The sequence below is a fragment of the Papilio machaon genome, chromosome 3, assembly GCF_912999745.1.
Source record: "Papilio machaon chromosome 3, ilPapMach1.1, whole genome shotgun sequence".
NCBI lineage: Eukaryota > Metazoa > Arthropoda > Insecta > Lepidoptera > Papilionidae > Papilio > Papilio machaon.
In genome coordinates, this window is record NC_059988.1 from 10,026,519 (window position 1) to 10,044,017 (window position 17,499).

General features: G+C 34.3%; 1 protein-coding gene and 1 non-coding gene across 3 annotated transcripts in view; one reads left to right on the forward strand and one right to left on the reverse strand.

Annotated features, from left to right (window-relative positions):
* Positions 1-17,499, forward strand: part of LOC106708453 (ecdysone-induced protein 74EF) — a 150,112-nt gene that overhangs the window by 9,388 nt on the left and 123,225 nt on the right. The window lies entirely within an intron of this gene.
* Trnav-cac lies at positions 12,938-13,010 on the reverse strand. The gene has a single exon. It is a non-coding gene; the product is annotated as a tRNA-Val (tRNA).

The following is a 17,499-nucleotide window of genomic DNA, read 5'->3' on the forward strand; positions in this document are numbered from 1 at the left end:
TTTTGTCTGTGCTTGACTATTTTATATGTTTTCTACCTTTTCGTTATAGATGAAACTTATATGTTTTTGAATTTAATATTACTTTAACAGTATAATTTTATCGAATTTACTTATTTATAACAAATGTAAATTAACATGTTGTTAAACATTATCTAAACGACAACTACCCAAGTAAGGACCTTAACATACAAATTGGGCTGTCAAAGTGTTTGTAAGCATCCGTGACCCAGTTTTAATATTGAACCGTATTTTATTTGGCCAATTTAATAGCAATTTTATTAGACTATGACACAATTTGCGATTGCATCTCGTTTTGTATAATGATTGTTAATTACACCAATATAAACTTGAATCAATATTGCCTTTGAAAACGAATTCAAAAACAGTCAGGTGATGGCTTCGGTTAATGATGATTTAATGACTAAGAAAACTTGTTCATGTGTTATGTATCATTCTTAAAAAGTAATGATGGTCATCGGTAGGATATGTACTCTAGTTCTTACTCAAGGGAGCGGGCGGCTTGTAACATCTGCGCTTACGGCGCACGTCTCACGGTTACGCCGCTACGTCACAGCTCGCACCGACGCTCGACAGCCTTGATCTCTACCTATTACTGAAAAATGCTGCATTTAAAGCAGCCGAGTTATTGTCTTGCACTACGACTCACCCAATTATCCGATTAAAGACTCTACACCTACCGCTATAAAGTTCATATCGCCTTAATTACGTTTTTCGTAGACCTTGACGGTTGGCCTTGCGTCTATCTGGCGACCGCTCTTTCCGCCTTCGCCGAATCAATTTTAACGTTATTATTTTTATTGAGTTGCTTAAAAAATACAACTCCGTGTTTCTTATTCACTATTTCTTACTCCCATATTCTTTGCAATACATTGGTTTGCTTATAAATAATGTATTTAAAATAGAATATTAATACGACAAGAAAAAACACGCAACAGTGATAAAGCGGAATGGTGCGACATTTGGCGATTAGAATGGATGAAACTATGACCCATATACGAAAATACTCTGCAATAAAAAGCGGGTCGTATGAAAGAGGACGTTGAAAATTTGGTATACGATTCCGGCGTAAGCGCAACGCATACATGCGTGCGTAATCGCTGAATGTGTGTCATGATCAGTGGGTTAAGTTTAAATAAATTGAGTCGAGGGCCGCGGCCCGCGCAGGCAGCGCCGCAAGGTCCTCCCCAATGCTGCGCCCGGGGGGAGGGGGGGGGGGAACTTAGCGAGTACCCCTACTTGTGAAAAATTTGCAATATTAGGTGTTAGAACATCGTTCATGGTCGAATTACATAAGTAATTACTGGTTTAGAACATTCTACGAGTATGATAGAAATCAGTCAGTGTGTTTGCTTGTTACGACCACAGATAATACTATTAGTAGTAATATTGAAAATTGAAATCTACGCAATTTTATGAGTCAAACACGTTTCTATAGTTAATTAATTCATATAGCTAGGCAGAGTATTTTGGCACAAGAATTATTTAGACTTTTTAATCGATAATGTAAAAAAGTGCAAAAACATTAATTATTTATTTGGCAGAAGGCGGGAGAGTGAGCAGCTATGGAAATGTTCACCTTATCACTAAAGGAACAACATAGGATAAAAACAGGTTTAAAATTACAATTTTACGCGTAAAATATATTGAATAATGCAAATAAATAAATTCAAACATCATCAAAAACTGACCGCCAAAAGTGCGGATCGTTGTGACCTTGACAGACTAGTTACTACAGAAAATATGAGTTGCAAAGGTAAGGTACAGTCGGGCGCGCAAGTAAATAGCGATACATTATTTATATGAATACAATCAACATTTTCTATACATTAACATTAAGCGACAAAAAATAACTTTTTACTTCGCAACGACTTCAACACGAAATATACATTGAACAAAATCTGTGATGTTAAATTATATTATACAAATTACACGTGTAAAATATAGTGCCAAAATGAATAAGAAGCGCTTCTACTCGTAGCTATGCCATAGTGAACAATGTATCGATACGTATGACTAACTTTAAAACTTTCAAAAGCAGTATTGCTGATTTTAAGATATACGTATAATTTGCGTGCTTAGTCAAAGACATGCTAAATGTCAAACATTCATTTAGAAGTCCGTGCGTTTTAGAACCAAAATCTTTATAATGACAGATCAAAATAAAAATTTAAGAACAAGTTTTATTTCAATTAATTTTCGATCAGTACGCACATATTGTTAGTGGAAAATTAACAAAGTGTATAGAGTTAATATAATTTGGGGCGGTTGTGCAATGTCGCGCTTTCGATGCAATTGTGCATTTGAACAGTTTTCATTTGGAACAATAGGTAGGTTCGATGTGCAACATTTCACAACACGTGTCCCACATACGGCTTCAATTTCATTATTCATCAATATTATGTAACATATTCATGGTCATTTATTTATTTATTTATTGTAGTTTAGTGTCAAATGATAACAACGACAATAGTTTTCAGCCCGTATCAGTTTACTCTTGAAACCTAGTTGAAAAGTATAATATTTTTAAATCTTATAAGTTTTTTATAGTACATACTTACCTTTAAAATTAGTCATTTATGAATAATTATTTGATGTAAATGATACATGTTAATGTGACGTCATCTTCTTGTAATCTGATGGAAACAAAAATCTTTACATTTTGATGCTTATTGACTCACAAACTGACTGAATGAGTCGTAGTTTAATTTCTTTAGTAGTCAGTTGTTCAAATCGCTTGGAATCCGGTAGTGGCACCGGCCACATTCGATTAGAGCGGGACGGAGATGGGCGGACGCACGGGTGCGAGCGGGACGGAGCTAGCAAGGTTACGCTCATGGCCGCCGTCATACGACCAGTGCTCGCCGCCTCCACCCGCCACACCGATACGTATTTAATTATTTAAACGTCATTATTTATTAAAGAACTTTACCGATTTTAATACAAATCTAACAAAGTATCCTTAAAATAACGAAGCTTAATATGATTCTTATATTAATCTTTTGTTCGTAGTCATTTTCTTCACGGCTGTACTATTAGGTGTTTGCACGATGCTCTAAAAATAATGCCAGTATGAAATACTTGATGGACAGTAATGAGCTGTATTAATTCTGATTCTTGTGCTTTATAGCTCGGAAAAAAACTGATCTGAACATCCATCGGATGTACTGATTTTATCAATTTTAATATTTGACTCGACGGCGCTACAACCTTGATAGATGACTTTGGAATTAATTATACGAAACAATGAGTTTTTCTTCATTTAATCACGGCCCCGTAAACAAATTTTATTAGATTTAAATATTACGCAACGAACAGTTGGATATTCAGCGTGTACTTTTAAATAAAATAATTACAATATTAAATTTATTTATTTTTATATACAATTATCCAGCGACCGTGACCTAAAAGCGTGTAATGTGCGGCGAAAAAGTATTGAACGTTTGCGAATTAATAGAGTAGGTAAATTGAGAATGAGTATTATAAATGACATTTGTTACGTATTTAACAAATATCTATCAATGTGATGGTCATATAATTGACTACTGAAAAAATATATATTCGCCGAAACGGCCATATAAGGCCACAAAATGTCGATCCGCGTCGGGCGGCGTGGGGCGTGCTAGCTGAGGCCGCGCGGTCGCCTGACATAGACCCAGTTACGGTGACATTGGCACTACATTCATGAACTGAGGTCACTCGGGTATAAAAATAAGCGCCGCCGCACCGCACCGCACCTCGCTATTTCTGCAGTCACACACTTGCAGATTCGAATTTACAATACGGATCCAGACATATATTATTTGTGTTATTTTGACAGTTTTTCACTTTGAAACTACGTAGATACGTTGGCCGAATTCATGCGATCAACGAATATTTCTTTTTTAATTTCGGAATCGATCTGTGGAAATTTTTAGATAAAATATAAATACGGCGAATCGTATTATGTAATCTGTACATCTCGGTTCGTCGTTTTCTACGTATCTTTAACAACAGTACCAAATGTTAAGTACAGTTTATCAATTTAATTCATTTGTTCAGAAAGTAGGTCAGTAGGGCAGATGTTTCAATGCAACATTTTAAAACTATATATTAATGATATTATTCGTTGTTTTAATTGCTTTTAAAAATGAACAGTTTTAAATAACTTGTGTAGGTTAAGGAGTGATAGAGGCGAGGGTTGAGTGTAAATATGTCAATGTAAAAGCATGTAATAAATAAATTGTTCATGACGTACGCAGTGCTCAGTGTGCAGTGTGCGATGCTTCAAGGTGGTACACGGAAAGATCTTTGATAAGGATAGTGCACGCGCGGGATACAAGACGCAAGTAAATGCACTTGATGTTATGCGTTTCAATACTTATATAATGACTAGCTGTCGACCACGACTACGCCCACGCGGAATTAAAAAAAAAAAACTTAATAAGTAGCCTATGTGTTCTTCCAGACTATGATCTACATCTGTGCCAAATTTTATTAAGATCCGTTGTGATGTTCCGGAGATACCTTCTAACAAACCAATTCATCCATTCAAGTACACTTTATAACATTAGTAGAAAATGTTATTATTTAAACACAAAACGTTAGGATAAGTAGGTTTAAATAGTCTACAAGCAAATACCCGTGCACATCTATTGCCGAAACAAATCCAGGAAAGTCCTCACACATACAACAAACTGTCATCCGACGGTCAAATGTCCGGACAGTGAATTCCAGCGGTTATAAAGATGGGTCTCTTGTTAGCTTTAGCTCATGTAAAATAAAGGTAGCGATATCACATTATAACTGAATAATTACTCGTTTATAATAAAAGATTCATGGTTATATGAAATGAATTTCTAATGTATGCCATGTTTAGACAAATTGACACATTGTTGGTGGTGGGCCAAGAAGGCGCATAATTTGCGCGCTAAAAGGAGTTGCCTTCCCGCGCTTTAGCGTACATATTTCTATTTAATTATGATGTCATTGCAATCATGAGTAACTTTTTATACATTCCAAGGTCAAGAATTTGAGATATTGGTTTAGTAACTAACACTAGATTTACCAGACCAGTCATTTAGACTGGTCGTGCAATTTCAATTCAAATTCCTACTATGTTACACATTTTTTTTCAGAAATGATGTTATGACTTTTGTAGCTATAATTAGAGAGTATGTTTTATAAACTTAATGTTATTTTATATACATTAGTAACAAATATAATTTTTGTTGTTGACATTTATACCAGTACCAGTCAAAATGACAGGTTGTGTTTGTATGAAAAAATGTATGATTTTGGGAATCATGAGACCGATACCTACAGTACATATAGCACTGAAGCGTATTTTGTTATCGTCTTTGGAGTCAACTTTTGCAGACAGACAAGTTTGCTTTAGTCTCAGCAGTTTGGGATAAATTTATTGAAAACAGTAAAAACTGCTTCAAACCGGGAGCTTATATTACCAGCCAGATGCAGATTTACTCAATATATGCCAAACAAACCCCAAAAATTTGGCATAAAATTTTGATTGGCGTCCGATGTAGAGACGAAAATGTGGTAAATGGCTTTTCGTATTTAGGAAAAGACGAGACACGAAATACATCAACCCCCCTAAGCGGAATTGTCGTGATGAAACTTCTTGAACCATATACCACGAAGGGTAGAACTGACCCAACTAATAATTTTAGATTATTAGATTTTTATTTTAGATTTAGCCGCAATAAATAGCTGGGTATTGTACAAAAACACAACAGGAGAAAATATTTCACAAAAAGACTTTCTGTTTCAATTAGCAGAAGAACTTGCTTCAGAATATCAGACTTCAAGGCAAAAACCACACAAAACCAATATACCAACCACAAATGCCACAGTTCCTGTACGAAAATGGTGTAAAATAGGATATTGCAATAACAATAAAACAAATATTTGCAATAAATGCAAAAAAAGTCTATGCGGAAAGTGTACACGCAGCAAAATCTACACATGTAGAAATTGTAGAGCAACAAACTGTAAATAATTAAGTGTTTTGTTATTTGGAAATGTATATAAATCCGTTTATCTATTATAATTAATATTATTCAACTTTATTTTTGTAATTTTTAAGAGTAAATATAGACAAGAAACCACAAGAAGCCTGTTTTTATGCACCAGTCATTTTGACTGGTTTGGTAGGAATAGGTATATTCAAATCGCTGGTATATCTAGAATAGTAACATTATCTTTAATTTAAAAAAAAAAAACATTTGACTGTTAACATCACGTCTGTCAAAATTTGCATATGTTGACATATGTTACAAACCCACACATAGAAGCATAAATAAACGCGAAAAACTATGCCTTCCTTAATCAAAATAGCATCTGAATAATATACAATAATTATAATAAACATGTATAATTTCTTTATTTATTCGTGAATTTTATAAGAAATAATGTATGTGATTATTTAAATATATTCACGTGTCTAACGGCACGAACTTTCCAAAGCGTCGCGTCGCATCATGTCGTAAGCGCGGGGAAATGCGTTGTAACGTAAACGTAATATAATGAGATTAACATAATATAATGTTATATAACTAACTAGCTCTCGGCCGCAACTTCGTCCGCGAGGAATTAAAAAATAAATAAGTAGCCTATGTGTTCTTCCAGACTATGATCTACATCTGTGCCAAATTTCATCTACATCCATTGAGTCGTTCTGAAGATACCTTGTAACAAACATCCATACATCCATATTCGCATTTATAATATTAGTAAGATACGGCAATAACACAGTGGTTAAGTCATCGCCTTGTAGCCGAGGTTCAATTTCTAGTTTCAAGTAAAACAAAAAAAATATATATTATGAAGAAATATGTTAAAAGAAAGGTCCATTTTTGTCGAGTCACAAATACACTTAGGTAAAAACTCTTCTCAATAATTATTTATTTAAGCATTATAAGAGAGATAAAGTAAAATTATACTTGGATGTAGACTTAAAAGTAGAATGTAGCAGAACTCCTTTCTGAAGACATTGAAACATCAAAACTGCTACGGCGTAGAAGTGCTACGCAAACATATGCGTAGTCATGAGCGTAGAATAACAAAATTATAAATGTACGAGTATAACCTATACGTTTAACTAAATGCTTTGTTATATTTTCAAATGAAGATGACCCCATCATATAGAAATTTAATAAAATTAAAATAGTTATTTCTCTACTTATCCCAATAGTATTATTTAATAAGGCAACAACTAATTATTATTAATCATCTTACTCGTAATAAGTAACTAAGGAAATTATAAACTATCATTTAACTAGCTGTCGCCCGTGACTCTTAACGCATTAAAACTCTGTTCTACAACCGTGCCAAATTTCATGAAGATCTGTTGAGCAGTTCTGGAGATATCTTCAAACATACATCCATCCATTTAAACATTCGCATTTATAATATTAGTAAGATTGGACAACATATATATAAATATGTAACATATAATAAATGTGGTACAGATATAAAGTAATTTTTTGATGCGAAATAATAAATTTTATATTTTTTCTATAATAAAAGATCAGTCTCACAAATTCCTGGAAGTCCTTCGCTTGATATCAACGTTTATTGAACGCCATTTCTCAGTACTAACAAATTTCTAAGCGGATTTGCTTTTAACGAAGTTCATTTTATTGGTTCAGCGTGGGCGGTTATAGTACTCGGTTGCCTAGCAACGGATACACGTGCCACATCCCCTGTCCCCCACCACACCTGGATTCTTTGACCTCCCCCTGCCGTTACAAAAGAAAAACGAATTGTATAAGTTCCTTTTATATTTATCTCAATGTATTAAGTTGAAAACGACCGTGTTACAATAAAAGTGTGTCCTATATACTCTACCCACACATAAATCCAACTTTTAACTATATTTTTATTTGAGATAAGTATTGTTATGCGAGTAACTTAGTTTTACTGTAGGTTAATAATATAAATAAATAAAATATAAACATCGAAAATATATTGTTGAAACTTATTATTTTTCGAATGTTTGCACAGTTTTTATATTTTTTTATTTTTTTATAAGTGAAGGAGGCAAACACCTTGGTGTTCAATTAGTTCAATGAAATGTTCACTGGATATAAAGCATGTATATCGTTCGCTCGTGTGACTTATTGTAAAGACTATCTCTTGTATCACCCTTTGGTGTATAGTTATGTATTATTTCTTAGGTATCTTTGTCAATAACACGGAAAAGTTATAAACTACGCTATAACTGGCCAGTTTTAAATGGAATAATGTGTATATTGAGGCGTGAGTATACCTAATCGCCGTAAAGAAACAAAGGTACTTTATTATTATTAGCACTAAAGTAATAGTTACAGACAGACGCTCATTACTCGAACATTTCAGTCACGAAGAGATTGAAACTCCAATCTAATTATCTTCTCATTATAAAAATAAAAATATATATAACAAATATATATCCACTAGTTGTCGCTCGCGACTCCGTACGCGCCCAATTAAGAAAAAACTCGATTAGTAGCCACTGTGTTCTTCCAGACTATGTTCTACATTATGCCAAATTTCATCGAGATCCGTTTAACCTTTCTAGAGATACCTTCAAACAAACATCCGTCCATCTAAACATTCGCATTTATTATATTAGTATGATTATCATCGTCATCGTCTACTGTATCATTCTATTGCTGAATATAGATATATTTGGGTATTGGATCTGTTGGGGATCTAACTTCCATTTGGGTCTTAAGTGTACGCTGAAGTTTATCGAAATGTATAAGCAAAAATCGCAATGAACAGAACGTAGTAACAGAGTATTGAAGGCTGTGTTCGCGCGGTAGTAACTCAGGCCATTCATGCCGTTCTATACGCGAACGCTCCACAGATGAACGGGGTGAGGAGCGTGTGTATCAATGAATACGTAGGGATAAAATTGACTAAAGATTAACCTCTTTTAGGAATTATATTAGAAAGACGTAGTTTTAAAATTATGATTTACTAGACCCTGATAAACATTTAAACATTGCTGTAATTTGGGATACAAAATAACTTTTTAAATAATTGTTTATTTTTAGAACAGATAAATAAAACAAATTCCGCATGATAACGAATGCGTAATATAATTTAAAGTGGTTGTATTTATATAATATGTTGTTTTGTGTATAATACGTCTACTACCTTGTCCTTGTTTAACCAATACCATAATAATCACACTATTGGATATTAAACAAAAGCTCGAGGGGGTTCGTAAAAATATTTGTTCTTTACGCATCTACGTAGCTACGCATTGACGTAGAGGTCCCTTCTACGTAGCGGATCGATAGGGCGGGTGTAGGGCGGGGGAGCGAGGCCGCGTTCCGCCTCGTGGCAGCCCGGACTTTGAGTTCGCGGTACACTGGGCTCGATTTTTTGATAATTCTATTATTATTATACAATTGTTTTATTTTCTTTAAATTAATAAGAATTTATAAGTAAATTTATTGTGTTAACTTTCAGGTTGAAGAAATTGATGTTTCAGTATTATACAAAAAGTTGCAACAGTCTAGAATTTACCTACAAAACTATTGTAAAATGTAGCGACAGGCGAGCTCACCGCATTAACTTTACAAACAGAAATCTATTAATACAGAATCATGACATGTAATAAATTTTTTAATATTATTTTCATACATCTTGTGTCAGTACATGGTTTTAGTTAAATTTTCGCTAGTGCAGTGTCAACTTTACTACGTTTGTTTACGACGCTCGCGTATTTTGTGCCTCGTGCTCGGTGCGGAGGCTCGCGGCGGTGACGCGGGGAGAGAGGGGAGAGCGTTGTGTTTCGTTGCGTAATAGTTTCAATGATTCAGTAACTCCGCACTACGTTTCGGTTTCCCTTCTTTATTTACTCTAGTTATATTAGGGTTATGACATTTCAATCGATTATTTTTAACAAGGGTAAAGCGGCAAAGTTTAGTATATATTGTACCGCTTTTAGTAAATGATGTTGTGGGTCTCTTGAGATATTAATCACAAACAAATTAGTATCAAATTTGACACTGATCCATTAATTAGAACAAGCAGATAAGACGTGATGCTGTAGCCGAGGAAGCTGGAGGAAGATTTTGTTTGTTTAAATATACTTAGCAAGACTATTAAACACTTCGACTTAATTTTTAAATTGGGTTATCTATTACACATCTAAAGTTAGTAAAGTAATCATTTAATTAAATAATCATCTCATTTAATAGTCATAAATAAATTAAACATCGGAACATAATCACTATCAATTTCCAACTTCAACAGCGATATAAGCAAAACCTTTCAAACTTTCGTATCATTACTAAACACTACTTAGTAAATCACAAGACCGTGAGCCTGCGCTATCTGGATCCTCGACAGCTTCCATTAGCTTAATCTTAGTGTAACTTCTACAGAAACAAAGATTAGATGTAACGAAAGCGCTCAATTCGGCGACATGGAAACGAGAGATGGATTAATGCGGACTTTCACTCTCTAAAGAACAATTAAATACGAAACGCGGCGAAATTTGATATACCTCGAGTTATGAACGGTAGCGGAAATTATTTATTGAAGTACTCTTTTAAAACTGAAGTTCGAACGATAGTTCAATTAGCAAAAAACTAACAATCAACAAATTAATTGTTAATTTTTTTGGAGTTAACAATTTTAATAATTAAATGCTCAATGTAATAACCTTAATGCTGAACATTATTGCGGGCTATTTTCCCGCGCTGCGCCGCCATCTTGCACCAAACCACAGATCATAATCTGAGCGCATGAGAAGTCAGAATTCTCAGTTGGACAATAAAAGAAAAATAACGATTTTGTTTGGTGATAATTAATTTAAAGGCCGACTTTTTGCCATTGTGTTAGTGTTTTCCATTATTTTTAATAACATTCGTTTGTTAAAAAATACTTTAAAAACATCTATGCAGCTGTTATCTTAATTTTTCCGTATATTAGTGTTATTGATTTGAGGCTGAATAACAAATCAATTTAAAGAAAAGATGAAACAAAAGTGAAGCCAAAAAAGGGGGCCTTTTGTTCGGGTAGATTTCTTCAGTTTTGTTAAAATGACATTTCGAAAATCAACTCTCAATTAGATGTCACATTTGTATTAAACACTCCATCTATAGATTGTGTATCTATGGATGAAAACTAACATCTAATATATAAAATTCTCGTGTCACAGTTTTCGTCACCGTACTCCTCCGAAACGGCTTGACCGATTCTCATGAAATTTTGTGAGCATATTGAGTAGGTCTGAGAATCGGCCAACATCTATTTTTCATACCGCTATTAAGTTTTTTTTAACTGCGCGCGGACGGAGTCGCGGGCGACAGCTAGTTACTTTATATATCAGTTGTTATTTACACATTACTCGCATACGCATTTATATAACTTATGTAATTTATGTTTCTTTATAATTTCAAAGAATAACAAAGAAGGCAATATAATAAATCTCCAACTACGCGCAATCTCAAAAGGTCGTTAATGAAATCTTTATTAATCGACTGTAACAGAATGACATAAGGTGGTTGTAATGGCCCTCAATTTATTTATACAATTAAAATGTGGACGACGCGGAAAACGTTTTAAATTCCATAGACAAGAGCCACGTCGGCGACCAAGGCGATGGCCGGTACAGTGACATAGACATCATGCATATACTTTGTTTATCTTTTAATGTATGTAAAATGTAGAGATTTGGCTCACAGAGTATACAAGTCACAAATAGTAGAGATACGTGTCGCAAGGGGGCTAGACGGAAAAAATTCTTACGAAAAGTTGTCACGACACTTTTTGCTATAGTAAGTATGTTTCACCATGGCAACGACGTGACAATATATAACGAAAATTCATAGAAATAAAATGTACTTCTTGTGAAGACTTAAGTTTTTTATTCATAGAATAAAAATTGGTTCCTTCACTAATTAATCGAAAGGAACTTCGTTCCATCCGGGTGTTCCTTGACACCTCTCAAGTTTTTTATTGATACAACGCTTTTACTTGAATTAAAGATAGCCTAACTTTAGGGTTTTGTATTAACAAAGTTTTATCAGTTTTAATATTTTCTTTTTTATAGACGCATGTTTTCAGTAATGACCAGAAAGCGGGTCACAGAAGTTTTTCGGGAAAACTTTAAGGAAATCCGGCGTCAGTGTGGATTGCAGAATGTGTATATATTGTAAACAATAAAGCCTTTATGGTCGTCGTAAAGGTGAACGCATAAAAATCGCTCGCTCCCAACTTTACGATCGGATCAATTTCCTGGTGGACTAACTTTCGCGCCTTGCGCCCGTCGGGTTTTTCACGGCTTTCCTCACAGAACAGTAGCCATCCCGCTCACATGTAGAGCGCCGTCCTTCTCGCGATCGAAGGTCGACGACCGGGGCGGCGAGCGCGCGAAAGTACTTTCACTGCGCCGGCGCAAAGTCTCTAACGCTCGTTCGTTGTAACAAACGCGTTTGCGTTCGCTTTAAACGAAGTTTTACTAGTGTTATGTTGGATTACGCATTGCGGCGCGGTGAAATGGCCGCGCGCGTAATTGCGTTGAATCCGCAATAGAAGTTTACCAGTGTTATGTAGCGAGGAATGCGATGCTGCACGCTGCCCGATACACAATAACGCAAGAGCTTTTATTATGAACTTTTATTATTAAAAAACAGAACGTATTTTATGCTACATTTATGTAATATATTGTTATTAGACAGAAATAAAAGGTTTTTTTTTACCTTAAATGTATTAAATTAAAAAAAGACCGTCTCTTTCTGTAGGGGTGAAAGCAAAGAAAATATTGGTAACTTTTTAAACTTGGTTCTAAAATGAATACTTTCTAGAGAAATAATTGGAATATCTAGCGCTAACATACTAATTTTGAGTCCAATAAGATTTTTTCCTCGCTATAATGTGCCTCTTTGTATATTCGTGTATTATTGTCAAAAAGCTATGTTTCCGCCCGGGATCGAACCGGGGACCTTGTGCGTGTGAAGCACATGTGATAACCGCTACACTACGGAAACGATATCCAAATATCTCAAAATTAAATAAACTTCATTTGTCGTATTTAATCTAATATCACAAACATAGCTTTTTCACTCTCGCAATCTCGGAAAGTGCAAAGTAGAAAGACAACCACAAAACATAAATCTATTACTGGCAACTATTTTATTCAAAGACATTAATGACTATAGTAGGCGTATTGATCGATGTAGTTTTTCATATATATAAAAAAGTGGAAGTGCAAACTGTTCGTCTGTCGTGTCGTGCATCAATCAGTAGTTAGGAAGTGCGGGTGAAAGCGGGCTGCCGATGCCGCACCACCTAGCGACCGCACCCTGCAGTACTGACATTCTTTATGGATTTAGTTCTACTGTTATCTATGGTCTTCTTTATTAGATACGTCGCAAATTTAACTTCTGATCTGTAAGAAACCTTTACTTAGATTTTCAATGTCGAATTGTTCAGTCAAATAAAATATTCGAAATTGTTTTCCATTTTTTACAGTATTAAATGTGCCATTTAAATTATTAATTAAGACAAAAAATAAATCAACAAAAGCGGTATAAGACGTAACAAATATTTCATAACATGACATAAACATTTTCGTCTACAAACCGGCCGTCATTCGAGCGAGAGAAAAGCGAGAGTGGAAAATGGTAACGCACCAGTTATGTAATTTGTACACAAGACGTCACCGTCAACTCATCTCGGAGTAAACTGGATCCGAGACTAGATTCATATACAGATTTTTATAGCGTAATTCATCATGAAAGGTTTCTGCAGCTGTCAGTGTTTAAAAACACCAACAAACGTGAATTACTCAGCTGACAAAAATTCGTTTAAATGCACTGAAAAAATAAAAAGTTCATTTTGAAGTTTACGCTGTCATACTGGTCTAGTTTATCGTGATTTCCAAGTTAGTATGCAAACATAGAACTGATTACTCTTGTATGTTAATACAACGATTAACTACCGACATCAAAATAATTGAATCTCAAACGGCACGAAATACAAACAAGCCCAATTCAAGCTCGACCGCCGACTTTGAAATGCCACACCGAATGTCACGGGCGTTCTATTTCGCGCCATTAAAGGTCGACCATGCGACCAATCTGTCATTGTCACCTGTCAACTTGACGTGTACTTTTTTGTTACCACAATGAAAATTTCGGTGATATCCTTTGTCACAAAAGGTATCGAGGTTCTATGCTAATTATTAAAAACTTGTTAGTTTTTATAACAAACTGTAAACATCGTATCTAAAGGGTCTTTCAACAAGGACGGGTGGATGTTAATAATCTGTGGCGGCCATTTTGTTTTGCTTATATGCATTTTGTTTACATATGCAATACTTTTTCATCTCGAATTATTTCATTATAAAAATAAGGTCCAGTAAATTGAACATTATAACAATTTTCTCTTTATGTTGAACATAATTAAATACTGTATTAAGTTGATGGATGGTTCCTTGATCGATTTTCTTATCGACGACATAAATTGATCGAAGTATTAAAAGGGGAAGGGGAAATGGGATAATACTTTATTAAAATAAAAAAGGTTAATTTAACTAACTTCACCGGTGCGTATATTCTGAATTATATGTGGCTCTTGGTTAATTTTCGGTCGTTATGCCAGCATATGTTAAAAATAAATTAGGTATCCATCATAACCTTTTACCCGCAAATATTCTGTGAGGTGTTCTGTGTCAAGTTGTATCAATTCTATTTACTTTTATTTTACTTAATTAATAAAGACTTGATTCCATGATTGAGTCAGGATTCAGTATTAACTATGTGTGAATTGTTTTAGTTCAAGTTAAGCATTATTAACAAATAACTTATTTGATTACAGTGAAATTAACTTAGAAATGACTTTTACTAGCAGTAGTTTAATTATAAATTGAATGTGTTCACGGCACCGTAAAAGATTTGCTAGATTATTAGCGCTAGAAAAAAAGTAAGTGTTATTTAAAATGTACTAAGAATTGTCTTTATTGTTGTATGTTCGGTTACATAACATTTTGAAATGTACCTATAATATATCGAGTGACATGCTATCGTAATTTGTTTTAATTAACTAGTTAAATTATATTTTATACAATAATCTCTTCATGAAGTTGTTAATAATCTTACTAAAATTATAAACGGACTTTGATGAAACTTGAAACAGTTGGAGAGCAAAGTCTGGAAGAACACATAGGCTACTTATGTTTTTTATAATTGCGCGCGGTCGGAAACGCGGGCGACAGCTAGTCTTTTTATAATAAAATAGGCTATACATATGTGATTATTCATCATAAGCAAGTGATGGTACACGTGAGGTGCTGTTTATCACTTGCTACCTCAAGTGTATAATGCAGCCGACTTTTTCTGCCTCGAACCAGATAACGTCGTCGTCCGTCTCACAAAGGACTGTATAAATATACTGTACCATAAACCAAACTGATTTTTTTCATTGAAGTAAACAAGTTATTTAATATTATAAGTATCGATGGTCGATTATTAAAGCAGTCTCCATGCATTTTGATTTATGTTCGAATCGTCCAGTAATCTACTATTGTATACAAATATGTATTTTTAGTTCGTACCTTTGACTATTGTTGGACCTTCGCCTACCGCTTGTATTAAATATTGTCGACTAAGAAAAAAATAACAGAAATGTTTTAGTAAAAGCTTGTCATCAATAAATTGTTTCCTGTAGCAGCGATGTGTTAACGTTTAGTCATAGTGATGGCGGTGTGTGGCGCGCTAGGGCCCTCGCGCGGCGTCGCTTGCGTCCGCTGAGTCTATTCCCGGTAAATAGGTCAAGCCGCTCCCAACTTAGCTGCAAGAACGAATACAAAAAGAGTAAAGCGCGCGCCGCTCGGTGCAACAACTCGCTAACCGGAGTTTAATCTTAGATTACTCGTTGATGATGTTATACAGGATGTTTTCGTGTTCGTTTCAATCTTCAAATTTTCTTTATTTTACGTAAGTAACTAAAGGAAACGTAAATAAAGGAAGGATATGCGGCTTAAATATAATGATTGCTAGTCATGACTTACGCACCTTTGACCCTTAACATGATGCTAAAGAGTAATAAAAGGAGACAAAGTTAGACAGCTTGCCATTTTTAGTAGCAACTGTTTAAATTTTGAAACGGAAAAATATGTATAGATCATATTGACGATTCTTTAATTTGACTTTTTCTTTATAAAAGCTACAGGATGATCAAGTTTTCCAATACTTTACTTTATCTTTACATATGAACATGCCAATATTTCTTGTCTCTCGTATCGCTGTGTGTGGTCCAACTGACTGTGTGTAACTTGGATTGGAAAACACAACCCCACGTCAGAGTTCACACGATCAAGGCTTTGCGTAAAAGAACAGTTGTCGGCATTGGGCTCTGCACATAATTTAAACAACATTATTGTGCATTTATTATGCGGAGACATTACGGAAGTGTCCGTTCGTGTCGACTCGTTAGCCTTACGCGGCGCCTTAATGCTTCATGTTTCATATATGTCTGGCGACGTGTTTGTCACTTACTTGGAAAGGATTAACCATGTGATCAGATAATGAAAAATATATAGTGATACAATGGATCAGATTTAAATGTGTTAATTATTTTTAGGATTAAAATGTTTTAAAATTAAGTTATTTGATGAAAATATAACGAATTTTTCAACACAGTTTACAACTTAAGTAGTACACTTATATCTTAAATCGTTCGTAAACTAAATAAAATTTAAACTGTAAGCATTAAATGCATAAATGTGGAATTTTTTGCGCGTAAATTATATTTCAGCGAAGTAAGAATTGTAGCGAAGTTTGCTGTCCTACATACAATCGCAGATTTTGCGAAAATTATTCGTGTCACAAAATAAGAAAGTAATATTTTGTGAATTGTTTATATTAAAATTGTAATTACGATTACTTTTAGTAGGATAAAGTGTAGAGTCCGTAAATGATAAACAATTATATGCATTTAGTACGCGTATCGAGGTCGTATCAAATAAAATTTCGAAATCTCAACACCGTATAAAGGTATAATACGGTAAAAATGTTTGTTACAGACTCCAGTGATAGGACCTAATAATGTTGTAAAAGAGCTCTAGCCATGTAATTAATTTCTATAGGTTACTTATTAGTGGTAAGAAAGCAAGACCTTTGTAAAAAAAGACAGCAAGTCGCCTGAGACTTCGTTGGACATAAATTTCTACGTTTGTGCCAAATTTCATTAAGATCCGTTGAACCGTTGCGGAGATACCTTCAAAGAAACATCCATCCATCTAAACATTAGCATTTAAAATATTAGTAAGATAATTATTTGTTGGTTAGTATTATTTACTGTCTAGTCTTCTTTATAAATATTAAATAAAGGTTTAATTGATTTACATTAATTGTTCGTGATGTATTATTTAATAGTGCAGTTACCATATATAGCATTGAATGACAACAATGACACTGCCTGAACAGTTCTATCTCAATAAACATTAGTTTTTGGACGTCCTAGTTACTTAAAGTT